This window comes from Rhinoraja longicauda, chromosome 19 (genome assembly GCF_053455715.1).
Source record: "Rhinoraja longicauda isolate Sanriku21f chromosome 19, sRhiLon1.1, whole genome shotgun sequence".
Lineage (NCBI taxonomy): Eukaryota > Metazoa > Chordata > Chondrichthyes > Rajiformes > Arhynchobatidae > Rhinoraja > Rhinoraja longicauda.
In genome coordinates, this window is record NC_135971.1 from 9,704,648 (window position 1) to 9,718,237 (window position 13,590).

Below are 13,590 nucleotides of genomic sequence, written 5' to 3' on the forward strand. Positions count from 1 at the left end.
GTGCCAACTGATGCAACTGTCTGAGATTCTGCGCTACGGTATATATTGGGATTATGTATCCAGATTATTATCGCTTCTTCTTTTAAGGCCAGTCATCTTGATTCATACGCCCCAGTTCCTCTCAACTAACAAACATCAGAATGTTTTCACGTGTTGATACATCATTGCATTTGATCGGTTACCGGGCCACGGAATCATTCGATACGATGAGGACTGATGAGATGACACAGGGAGCGAAGGTGGAGTGAAATGGATCGAGAGGAGCAGTGGGGCCGGTTGTAACACACGGAACTCTAGCTGAAGTTGGGTGACAGGCGAATGGTGGAACCTCATGCGGACACCGACGTGGCACTGTCCACCCTACACGATGTGTTGTGTCAACACCAAAACAAGAACCCTGATGCGGCTGTGCTGGTGGCTGGAGACTTCAATAGGGGAAATCTCAAAAAGGTCATGCCCAACTTCTACCAATAGACAATAGACAATAGGTGCAGGAGTAGGCCATTCAGCCCTTCGAGCCAGCACCGCCATTCAATGCGATCATGGCTGATCACTATCAATCAGTACCCCGTTCCTGCCTTCTCCCCATACCCCCTCACTCCGCTATCCTTAAGAGCTCTATCCAGCTCTCTCTTGAAAGCATCCAACGAACTGGCCTCCACTGCCTTCTGAGGCAGAGAATTCCACACCTTCACCACCCTCTGACTGAAAAAGTTCTTCCTCATCTCCGTTCTAAATGGCCTACCCCTTATTCTCAAACTGTGGCCACTTGTTCTGGACTCCCCCAACATTGGGAACATGTTATCTGCCTCTAATGTGTCCAATCCCCTAATTATCTTATATGTTTCAATAAGATCCCCCCTCATCCTTCTAAATTCCAGTGTATACAAGCCCAATCGCTCCAGCCTTTCAACATACGGCAGTCCCGCCATTCCGGGAATTAATCTAGTGAACCTACGCTGCACGCCCTCCATAGCAAGAATATCCTTCCTCAAATTTGGAGACCAAAACTGCACACAGTACTCCAGGTGCGGTCTCACCAGGGCCCGGTACAACTGTAGAAGGACCTCTTTGCTCCTATACTCAACTCCTCTTGTTACGAAGGCCAACATTCCATTGGCTTTCTTCACTGCCTGCTGAACCTGCATGCTTCCTTTCATTGACTGATGCACTAGGACACCCAGATCTCGTTGAACGCCCCCTCCTCCTAACTTGACACCATTCAGATAATAATCTGCCTTTCTATTCTTACTTCCAAAGTGAATAACCTCACACTTATCTACATTAAACTGCATCTGCCATGTATCCGCCCACTCACACAACCTGTCCAGGTCACCCTGCAGCCTTATTGCATCTTCCTCACAATTCACACTACCCCCCAACTTAGTATCATCTGCAAATTTGCTAATGGTACTTTTAATCCCTTCGTCTAAGTCATTAATGTATATCGTAAATAGCTGGGGTCCCAGCACCGAACCTTGCGGTACCCCACTGGTCACTGCCTGCCATTCCGAAAGGGACCCATTTATCCCCACTCTTTGCTTTCTGTCTGTTAACCAATTTTCTATCCATGTCAGTACCCTACCCCCAATACCATGTGCCCTAATTTTGCCCACTAATCTCCTATGTGGGACCTTGTCGAAGGCTTTCTGAAAGTCGAGGTACACCACATCCACTGACTCTCCCTTGTCAATTTTCCTAGTTACATCCTCAAAAAATTCCAGTAGATTTGTCAAGCATGATTTCCCCTTCGTAAATCCATGCTGACCCGGAACGATCCCGTTACTGCTATCCAAATGCTCAGCAATTTCGTCTTTTATAATTGACTCCAGCATTTTCCCCACCACTGATGTCAGACTAACTGGTCTATAATTACCCGTTTTCTCTCTCCCTCCTTTCTTAAAAAGTGGGATAACATTTGCTATTCTCCAATCCACAGGAACTGATCCTGAATCTATAGAACATTGAAAAATGATCTCCAATGCTTCCACTATTTCTAGAGCCACCTCCTTAAGTACTCTGGGATGCAGACCATCAGGCCCTGGGGATTTATCAGCCTTCAGTCCCATCAGTCTACCCAAAACCATTTCCTGCCTAATGTGGATTTCCTTCAGTTCCTCCATCACCCTAGGTTCTCCAGCCCCTAGAACATTTGGGAGATTGTGTGTATCTTCCTCATTGAAGACAGATCCAAAGTAACGGTTTAACTCGTCTGCCATTTCTTTGTTCCCCATAATAAATTCCCCTGCTTCTGTCTTCAAGGGACCCACATTTGCCTTGACTATTTTTTTCCTCTTCACGTACCTAAAGAAGCTTTTGCTATCCTCCTTTATATTATTGGCTAGTTTACCCTCGTACCTCATCTTTTCTCCTCGTATTGCCTTTTTAGTTAACTTTTGTTGCTCTTTAAAAGAGTCCCAATCCTCTGTCTTCCCACTCTTCTTTGCTATGTTATACTTCCTCTCCTTAATTTTTATGCTGTCCCTGACTTCCCTTGTCAGCCACAGGTGTCTCTTACTCCCCTTAGAGTCTTTCCACCTCTTTGGAATAAATTGATCCTGCAACCTCTGCATTATTCCCAGGAATACCTGCCATTGCTGTTCTACCGTCTTCCCTGCTAGGGCCTCCTTCCAATCAATTTTGGCCAGCTCCCGCCTCATGCCTCTGTAATCCCCTTTGCTTTACTGCAATACCGACACTTCCGATTTTCCCTTCTGCCTTTCCATTTGCAGAGTAAAACTTATCATGTTGTGATCACTGCCTCCTAATGGCTCTTTTACCTCTAGTCCCCTTATCAGATCAGGATCATTACACAACACTAAATCCAGAATTGCCTTCTCCCTGGTAGGCTCCAGTACAAGCTGTTCTAAGAATCCATCTCGAAGGCACTCTACAAACTCTCTTTCCTGGGGTCCATTTCCAACCTGATTTTCCCAGTCTACCTGCATGTTGAAATCTCCCATAACCACCGTAGCATTACATTTTTGACACGCCAATTTTATCTCCTGATTTAACTTGCACCCTAAGTCGAGGCTACTGTTTGGGGGCCTGTAGATAACTCCCATTAGGGTCTTTTTACCCTTACAATTTCTCATTTCTATCCATACTGATTCAACATCTCCTGATTCTATGTCACCCCTTGCAAGGGAATGAATATCATTCCTTACCATCAGAGCAACCCCACCCCCTCTGCCCACCTGTCTGTCTTTTCTATACGTTGTGTACCCCTGAATATTCAGTTCCCAGCCCTGGTCCTCTTGTAGCCATGTCTCAGTGATCCCTACAACATCATACTTGCCCATGACTAACTGAGCCTCAAGCTCATCCACTTTATTTTTTATACTACGCGCATTTAAGTACAACACTTTAACTTCTGTATTTACCTCCCCTCTCACATCGTTCACAATTGGCCCTGCCCTTAATTTCTTTTCCGCTCTAGAACTTCTGTTCCCATTCTTCCGAGAGTCTTTTGCAATATCTCCTGTATTCCCTTTTACCTCATCTTCATATTCACAATTTGTTAACCCCTCCCCCCCACTACTTAGTTTAAAGCCACAGGTGTCACACTAGCAAACCTGCCTGCCAGAATGTTTGTCCCCCTGCTGTTAAGATGCAACCCGTCCCTTTTGTACAAGTCACCCCTAGCCCAGAAGAGATCCCAGTGGTCCAGAAATCTAAATCCCTGCTCTCTGCACTAGTCCCTCAGCCATAAATTCATACCCTCTATCTCTCTGTTCCTGGCCTCACCAGCACGAGGTACCGGTAGCAGTCCAGAGATAACTACCTTCGACGTCCTACTTCTCAGCGTTTTTCCCAACTCTCTAAACTCCCGCTGTAGCACCTCCTTCCTCTTCCGCCCGACGTCATTCGTGCCCACGTGCACAACGACTTCAGGTTGATCGCCTTCCCTCGCTAGGATTTTCTGAAGCCGGTCTGTGATGTGTTGAACCCTGGCACCAGGGAGGCAACAGACCATCCTCAAGTCCCTCCTGCTGCCACAGAATCTTCTATCCGTCCCTCGGACTATGGAGTCACCGACCACTACGGCTCTTCCAGACTTCGGTCTCCCCTGTCGTGTATCCTTGCCAACAGGTCCGCCACTCGGACTGGAAACGTCTTCTGCCCCGACAGTTCCCAAGAGGGTATACCTATTTGCAATAGGCACAGCCACTGGGGTCTCCTGTAGTCCACGTCCACTCCCCCCGGAAACAGTCTCCCACCTTCGCTCGACCTGGACCGTTGGCGTGACAGCCTCACAATAGGTCCTGTCGAGGAAACTCTCGCATTCCCGGATGGCCCTGAGGTCATCCAACTGCCTCTCCAACTCCACCACACGTCCCTTCAGGAGCTGCACCTGGACACAGTTCTTGCAGGTGTAGCTCCCAGAAGCTCCCGCGACGTCCCCGTCTTCCCACATCCTGCAGGAAACACACCGCACCAACTTTTCCGCCATCACCTTGTGCCTATAACCAGCTCTGGCTTAAAACAATGGTATCCTCCTCACCTCAGCCTACTCGCCGAAGACTCGCAGCCAAAGACTCGCACTTTTCTCACTGGGCTGCACCTGAACAGGGCTGCACCCTTTTGTAAGCCTTGCTTATATCACCAATTTAAATTGCCTGATTGTCCAATTTACCTGACTTCTCACTTAAACTGCCTGTTCAACTGTGATTAGCACTTACTTTACTGCTCAGCCAACGGGCGTCCTTGCTCTGCTCCCGGACTTTTCAAATTGACTACTACTTCCTTTTGGCGCTCTTTTTAAACTGCCTGTTCAACTGTGATTAGCACTTACTTTACTGCTCAGCCAACGGGCGTCCTTGCTCTGCTCCCGGACTTTTCAAATTGACTACTACTTCCTTTTGGCGCTCTTTTTAAACTGCCTGTTCAACTGTGATTAGCACTTACTTTACTGCTCAGCCAACGGGCGTCCTTGCTCTGCTCCCGGACTTTTCAAATTGACTACTACTTCCTTTTGGCGCTCTTTTTAAACTGCCTGTTCAACTGTGATTAGCACTTACCAACACATCACGTGTGTCACCAGGGGGGAAAGAACTTTGGACCACTGCTACACGCCGTTCAGGAAAGGCTACAAGGCCGTTTCTCTCCCTCCTTTTGTGAAATCTGACCACGCTGCCATTTTCCTGCTGCCGGAGTACAAACAACGGATAGTACGGGAAGCGACAGTGACGAGGGACGTAAAGCGGTGGGCTGACCATTCAGGATGCACTGAGCGAAGTCGACTGGAACATGTTCCAAGCAAGTTCCAGAGACGTAAATGAGTTTGCGGAAGCGGTTACGGACTTCATTGCCACAATAGCCGATAACATCATCCCCACGGTAAGGGTCAGTATCTTCCCTAACCAAAAACCCTGGGTGGACAGGTCTATTCGCGTGGCCTTGAATGCTCGCACCGCTGCTTACAACTCCGGCCTGGCATCCGGCAACATGGACGACCACTAGGGAGAGTCCTACCGACTGCGAAGGGCAGTGAAGGATGCAAAAAAAAAGGTACCGGGACAAGATGGAGTCACAGATGGAGCAGTAGGACACCAGGCGCCTTTGGCAGGGGCTACGGACTATAACTAGCTACAGGTCCAGCACCCACTCAACCGGAAGTGCCGGCTCCTCCTTAGCTGATGACCTGAACTCCTTTTACGCACGGTTTGAGACGGGTAACACCACCAGCTCGCCGTCTAAAAACAGCACCGAAGGGGCGCTGGCTAGCATGGCTGGAGGGGGATCCACCGCCGGGGATGTGCACACATTCTCGGTGTCCGAGCATGAGGTGAGGTGGGCTCTGACGCGTGTGAACACGAGGAAAGCTGGAGGCCCAGATGGTATATCTGGGCGAGTAGTAAAGTCTTGTGCTACTCAGCTTGCTCCAGTGCTCACCACAATATTCAACCTGTCCTTGGCAAAGTCCGTGGTCCCTGCATGCTTCAAAAGATCCATCATTGTACCGGTGCCGAAGAATGCCTCTCCAGCGTGTTTAAATGACTACCGACCGGTGGCCCTCACCTCGGTTGTCATGAAATGCTTTGAGAGGCTAGTCAAGAAGCACATCTGCGCCCTCCTTCCTCGCAACATGGACCCACTACAGTTCGCATACCGTCCGAACAGGTCCACGGATGATGCGGTCTCCCAGGTTCTGCACACCGCTCTCTCTCATCTGGACAGCCAGGGGGGCTATGTGAGGATGCTGTTCATTGACTTTAGTTCAGCATTCAACACAATAGTCCCCAGCAGACTGGTTGAGAAGCTGCTGGAACTGGGGCTTAGCACCCCTCTGTGTGCCTGGGTCCTGGACTTTCTCACTGCCAGGCCCCAAGTGGTCAGGATGGGGGAACACACATCTAGCTCCCTCACCCTGAACATAGGATCCCCCCAGGGCTGCGTCCTTAGCCCCCTACTGTACTCCCTGTACACACATGACTGTGGGGCCAGGTTCAGCTCAAACTCCATTATCAAGTTTGCTGATGACACTGTTGTGGTGGGCCGAATCTCCAACAACGATGAGAAGGCCTACCGGGAGGAGGTGGCTGATCTGGCACTCTGGTGTCAGGACAATAGCCTCCTCTTGAATGTCACTAAAACAAAGGAGCTGATTGTGGACTTCAGAAGGGCTAAACATCCAAGGACGTACACGCCACTCGAGATAAATGGGTCTATTGTGGATAGGGTGAGCAGTTTCAAATACTTGGGAGTCCGCATCGCAGAGGATCTGACGTGGGCAACGCACATTGCCGCACTGGTGGGTGAGGCTAAGCAGCGCCTTTACCACCTTAGACAACTGAGGAAATTCAGAGTGTCGCTGAGGATCCTTCATTGCTTCTACTCTGGGGCTGTAGAGAGCATCCTGTCCGGCAACATTACAGTCTGGTTTGGGAACAGCTCTGCCCAGGACAGGATGGCCCTGCAGAGAGTAGTGCGTTCGGCAGAACGCACCATGGGAACTACACTCGTCCCCCTGCAGGACCTATACATCAGGAGGTGCAGATCCAGAGCAAGCAAGTTCATGAGGGACCCCTGCAATCCCAGTAACGGACTGTTCCAGATGCTACGATCAGGCAAACGCCTCCGCTGTCACGCTGTGAAAACGGAGAGGATGAGACGGAGCTTCTTCCCACAGGCCATCAGGACTGTCAACTTTTATAACCCCAGAGACTAAATTTTTGTCGACACTTTTTGTGCTATGTTTAGTAACTTATTAACTTTATTTATATGCTGTAACTGTAATTCTTTTTGTGCACAACCCGCAGGCATTGCCACTTTCATTTCACTGCACATCGAGTATGTGTATGTGACAAATAAATTTGACTTGACTTGAGGTAACCGCTACACAGCAACATCCCACTCATACATTTCTGATTCTGACACGTAATTGCACACGGAAATCAAACAGGTAACATGTTGGTAGCAGTCAAAGGAAAGGGTTTATTTTCCCCTCACCACACAGCACTGGCCCGTTCATTCCACTTTCTACATCTTCACCGACAGTATCCCAGCCCGGCATTTCATCCCAGCATCTAATCATAATTGCATGTGTTCCGGTCCCATCCCATAGCCCCCTATCCACGTGAAGACAATATTTCATCCCTATCATTCTATGTTATCCCACATTCCCGCGCACTAACTGGATAGTATCGGCAATTTACAGAGGCCAATTAAACCTACAAACCCGCACTTTATTTTCGGGTGTAAGGGGAAATCGGACAACCGGAGGAAACCCACGCGGTGAGAGAGGCTAAACCAGCAAACTGTACACAGACGGCACGCAGGGTCAGGATAGAACCCGGGTCTCTGGCGCTGTGAGGCAGCAGCTCTACCCAGTGTGCCTATTCCCTGCCATTGCTCTTTCTAAGAAACGCCGCTTCCCCCCCCCCCCCCCCCCCCCCCCCCAGCAGATGCTGCTCGACCCGCTGCGTCTCTCCGTCAGTTTGTTTCTTCTGCTCTTCTTTCCAGCTCCAGACATAATCAGGCAGATTTATTGTTTTGTGTTGGAAGGAACTGCAGATGCTGCTTTACACCGAAGATGGACGCAAGATGCTGGAGTGAATCATTGGGTCAGGCAGCATCTCTGAGAAAAAAAGGAATGGGCGACGTTTCAGGTTGAGAACCTTCTTCAGAATGTGAGTCAGCGGAGAGGGATACTGGAGGTTTGAAAACGGTACAAACGAAATACGAGCCGGCACCGATCACCAATGATCGCTAGAGCCCACAGTGGTCCATTGTTGGCAGTGAAAGCGGTGATAACGAAGGAATACGAACAGTGAAACTATCAGGACCACTCAGAGGACGGAGGGACCGGGAATGCGAGAGTTAATTGAAATTAGAAAATCAATATTCATGCCGCTGGTTTGTAAGCTGCCCAAAGGCTGTTCCTCCAATTTTGCGTGTGGTCTCATTCAGACAGTGGAGGAGGCCCAGGACAGAAAGGGCACTCCGGGAATTGGAAGGGGAGTTACAATGTTTGGCAAACGGGAGATCGCGGAGGCCAAGTTTCAATGTCTTGTCAACTGCTCCCTGTAGTGGAGTTCGCCTGGAGTTGCCACGTCACCTTGTGCCCTCGCCCTGTCTGAAGAAGGGTCTCCACCCGAAAAAAGTCACCCATTCCTTCTCTCCGGAGACGCTGCCTGTCCCGCTGAGTTACTCCAGCTTTTTGTGTCCATCTCCGCCGGTTGAAACCACCATCTGCAGTTTCTTCTTGCCCACTCCTCCCCTTTAGTGTTCGTTCCCTGACACTGCAGCGCGGCGATTGGACACTCGCCACATCTCAGGTGTTCAGCGCCTCCCCGAAAGTGGAATCAGGAAGTGGCGAGAATCAACATGGCCACCGAACGGCAAGTTGAGAGTTTACGCCAAGAACTAATTTGTCCCGTCTGCCTGGATATCTTCACCGACCCGGTTTCCCTGCAGTGCGGACACAACTTCTGCCGCTCCTGCATCACACAGAGTTGGGACAAGGACGGGAGAAACTCCTGCCCGGAATGCAGAGCGGAGTTTGCAGACCGCACCCTGATTGTGAATTGGGCCTTGTCAAACCTGGCTGAGAAAACTCACAAATTAAACCTGAATCCGAAAGAGAAGGAAAGTAAACTTCACTGCGAGAAACATCAGGAAGAACTGAAGCTGTTTTGTGAAACTGACAAGATATTGGTCTGTGTGATTTGTCGAGACGCGCGGGAACACAGAGGACCACCGCTTCATACCGGTAGAAGAAGCTGTTGAAAACTACAAGGTAAAAGCGAACATCTTATGATCACATTGATTCTACATCGTTTTTTCTCATGTACAGCTCTTTCATTTCGCTTTATGTTTTTTACAAACCCATTTTCAGGCTCAGATCAAATCTTCCCTGGAATCTCTGTCGAAAGAAAATTCAGAGATACAGGAAATGGAACAATTGCAGAAAATAAATATTTCTGGATTCATGGTAAGGTCTCCTCCTGTGATGTGTGATGCCGTGTAGATTTGTTCCCCTTGAGACAACATAGTAATATCCCCATTTCTCTAAACAGGAACAGTCTCGCAGTGTGCAGTCCCACATCACATCTGAATTCACTAAAAAGCGACAGATTCTCGCTGAGGAAGAGCAGCGCTTACTCAAAGATCTCAGGGAAGCAGAGGCGAAGAGCCTAGATATAATGGAGAAAAATCTTCAAGCAATTCAAGAGAAGGTAAATTCCATGCCAGGAGAAACTCACAAAGATGCAGGAACGGTTGGACCAAAAAGACAGTGTGATATTTCTAATGGTGAGATTTATTTTCAGTTTATGCCAATCTAAGTGCACACAATAAATGCACAGCCTCTCGGGAATAAGCGGAGGCCGTGACACTAAATGTTTGATTGTTCCTCAGTTTCCCAAGTTAAATATTGCCTTTAAACTGACACTAAAATTTAGGTACACTTGCATGCTATGAGTGTGCCTGGTGTGGCGGGTGTCAGAGGCAGTGTGCATTAATTAATGGGAACTAACATACACACCTTGGCACTTATGCCAGATATCTATCTATCTATCTATCTATCTATCTATCTATCTATCTATCTATCTATCTATCTATCTATCTATCTATCTATCTATCTATCTATCTATCTATCTATCTATCTATCTAAAACTCTCTATCTATCTCTCTAAACTCTCTCTATCTCTCTCTAAAACTCTATCTTGCTCTCTCTCTCTAAAACTCTCTCTCTCTCTCTCTCTCTCTAAAACTCACCTATCTCTCTCTCTCTCTAAAACTCTCTCTCTCTCTCTCTCTCTTCTCTCTCTCTCTCTCTCTCTCTCTCTCTCTCTCTTTCCCTCTCTCTCTCTCTCTCTCTCTCTCTCTAAAACTCTCTCTCTAAAACTCTCGTATCTCTCTCTCTAAAACTCTCTCTCCCTCTCTCTTAAAACTCCTCTCTCTCTCTAAAACTCTCTCTCTCTCTCTAAAACTCTCTCCCTCTCTAACTCTCTCTCTCTCTAAATATCTCTCTCTGTCTCTCTCTAAAACTCTCTCTCTAAACTCTCTCTCTCTCTAAACTCCCTCTCTCTAAAACTATCTCTCTCTCTCTCTAAAACCACCCTCTCTCTCTCTCTATAAAACTCTCTCTGTCTCTAAAACTCTCTCTCTCTCTAAAACTCTCTCTCTCTAAAACTCTCTCTCTAAAACCTCTCTCTCTCTAAACTCTTCTCTCTCTCTAAACTCTCTCCTCTCTCTCTCTCCTCTCTAAAACTCCTCTCTCTCTCTCTCTCTCTCTAAACTCTCTCTCTCTCTCTAAACTCTCTCTCTCTAAAACTCTCTCTCTCTCTCTAAAAATCTCTCTCTAAATCTCTCTCTCTCTCTCTCTAAAACTCTCTCTCTCTCTCTCTCTAAAACTCTTCTCTCTTCTAAAGCTCCCTCTCTCTCTAAAACTCTCTCTCTCTCTAAAAACTCTCTCTCTCTCTCTAAACTCTCTCTCTCTCTAAACTCTCTCTCTCTCTCTAAAACTCTCTCTATCTCTAAAACTCTCTCTCTCTCTAAAACTCTCTCTCTCTGTCTCTAAAACTCTCTCTCTCTATAAACTCTCTCTCTCTAAAACTCTCTCTCTAAAACTCTCGCTCTCTAAAACTCTCTCTCTCTAAATCTCTCTCTCTCTCTCTCTAAAACTCTCTCTCTAATCTCTCTCGCTCTCTCTAAAACTCCTCTCTCTCTCACTCTCTAAAACACTTTCACTCTCTCTAAAGCTCTCTCTCTCTCTAAAACTCTCTCTCTCTCTCTCTAAAACTCTCTCTCTCTCTCTAAAACTCTCTCTCTCTCTAAAACTCTCTCTCTCTCTCTAAAAACTCTCTCTCTATCTCTAAAACTCTCTCTCTCTAAAACTCTCTCTCTCTCTCTCTCTAAACTCTCTCTCTCTCTAAACTCTCTCTCTCTCTCTCTAAAACTCTCTCTCTCTAAACCTTTCTCTCTCTCTCCTCTCTCTAAAACTCTCTCTCTCTCTAAAACTCTCTCTAAAACTCTCTCTCTCTAAAACTCTCTCTCTCTCTCTCTAAAACTTTCTCTTTCTCTCTAAAACTCTCTCTCTCCTCTCTCTCTCTAAAACTCTCTCTCTCCCTAAAACTCTCTCTCTCTCTCTCTCTCTCTCTAAAACTCTCTCTCTCTCTCTCTAAAACTCTCTCTCTCTCTCTAAAACTCTCTCTCTCTCTAAACTCTCTCTCTCTCTGTCTCTCTAAAACTCTCTCTCTATCTCTAAAATTCTCTCTAAAACTCTCTCTCTCTCTCTCTAAAACTATCTCTCTCTCTCTCTCTCTCTCTAAAACTCTCTCTCTCTCTAAAACTCTCTCTCTCTATCTCTCTCTCTCTAAAAATCTCTCTCTCTCTCTCTAAAACTCTCTCTCTCTCTCTCTCTAAAACTCTCTCTCTCTCTAAAACTCTCTCTCTCTCTCTAAAACTCTCTCTCTCTCTCCCTCTCTCTAAAACTCTCTCTCTCTCTCTAAAACCTTTCTCTCTCTCTAAAACTCTCTCTCTCTCTCTAAAACTCTCTCTTTCTCTCTCTAAAACTCTCTCTCTTATACTCTCTCTCTCTAAAACTCTCTCTCTAAAACTCTCTCTCTCTCTCTCTAAAACTCTCTCTCTCTCTCTAAAACTCTCTCTCTCTCTAAAACTCTCTCTCTCTCTCTCTCTCTCTAAAACTCTCTCTCTCTCTCTCAAAACTCTCTCTCTCTCTCTAAAACTCTCTCTCTCTCTAAACTCTCTCTCTCTCTGTCTCTCTAAAACTCTCTCTCTATCTCTAAAATTCTCTCTAAAACTCTCTCTCTCTCTCTCTAAAACTATCTCTCTCTCTCTCTCTCTCTCTAAAACTCTCTCTCTCTCTAAAACTCTCTCTCTCTATCTCTCTCTCTAAAATCTCTCTCTCTCTCTCTAAAACTCTCTCTCTCTCTCTCTAAAACTCTCTCTCTAAAACTCTCTCTCTCTCTCTAAAACTCTCTCTCTCTCTCTCTCTCTAAAACTCTCTCTCTCTCTCTAAACCCTTTCTCTCTCTCTAAAACTCTCTCTCTCTCTCTAAAACTCTCTCTTTCTCTCTCTAAAACTCTCTCTCATACTCTCTCTCTCTAAAACTCTCTCTCTAAAACTCTCTCTCTCTCTCTCTAAAACTCTCTCTCTCTCTCTAAAACTCTCTCTCTCTCTCTAAAACTCTCTCTCTCTCTAAAACTCTTCTCTCTCTCTCTCTCTCTCTAAAACTCTCTCTCTCGCTCTCTAAAACTCTCTCTCTCTCTAAACTCTCTCTCTCTCTCTAAAACTCTTCTCTCTAAAACTCTCTCTCTCTCTAAAACTCTCTCTCTCTAAAACTCTCTCTCTCTAAAACTCTCTAAAACTCTCTGTCTCTCTCTAAAACTTTCTCTCTCTCTAAAACTCACTATCCCTCTCTCTCTCTCTCTAAAACTCTCTCCCTCTCTCTAAATCTCTATCTCTAAAACTCTCTCTCTATAACTCTCCTCTCTCTCTAACATCTCCCCTCTCTCTAAAACTCTCTCTCTCTCTCCCTCTCTCTGTCTCTCTCTCTCTCTCTCTCTCTCTCTCTCTCTCTCTCTCTCTCTCTCTCTCTCTCATCTCTCTCTCTCTCTCTCTCTCTCTCTCTCAAACTCTCTCTCTCTCTCTAAAACTCTCTCTAAAACTCTCCCTCTCTCTCTCTAAAAACTCTCTCTCTCTAAACTCTCTCTCTCTCTCTAAAACTCGCTCTCTCTAAAACTCTCTCTCTCTCTAAAACTCTCTCTCTCTCTCTCTCTCTAAAACTCTCTCTCTCTCTAAAACTCTCTCTCTCTCTCTCTCTCTCTCTCCCTCTCTAAAATTCTTTCTCTCTCTCTCTAAAACTCTCTCTGTCTCTAAAACTCTCTCTCTCTCTCTAAAACTCTCTCTCTCTCTCTCTCTCTCTCTCTCTCTCTCTAAAACTCTCTCTCTCTCTAAAACTCTCTCTCTCACTAAAACTCTCACTCTCTCTCTAAAACGCTCTGTCTCTATCTCTCTCTAAAACTCTCTCTCTCCCTAAAACTCTCTCTAAAACTATCTCTCTCTCTAAAACTCTCTCTCTCTCTAAACTGTCTCTCTCTCTCTCTCTCTAAAACTCCCTCT

The 13,590-nt window shown here is 46.5% G+C and overlaps 1 long non-coding RNA gene across 1 annotated transcript; it reads left to right on the forward strand.

Annotated features, from left to right (window-relative positions):
• Positions 1-8,848: 8,848 nt before the first annotated feature.
• LOC144603113 (uncharacterized) lies at positions 8,849-9,751 on the forward strand. The gene is made up of 3 exons (XR_013548544.1): positions 8,849-9,241; positions 9,341-9,436; positions 9,522-9,751. It is a non-coding gene; the product is annotated as an uncharacterized LOC144603113 (long non-coding RNA).
• The last annotated feature ends 3,839 nt before the right edge of the window (positions 9,752-13,590 follow it).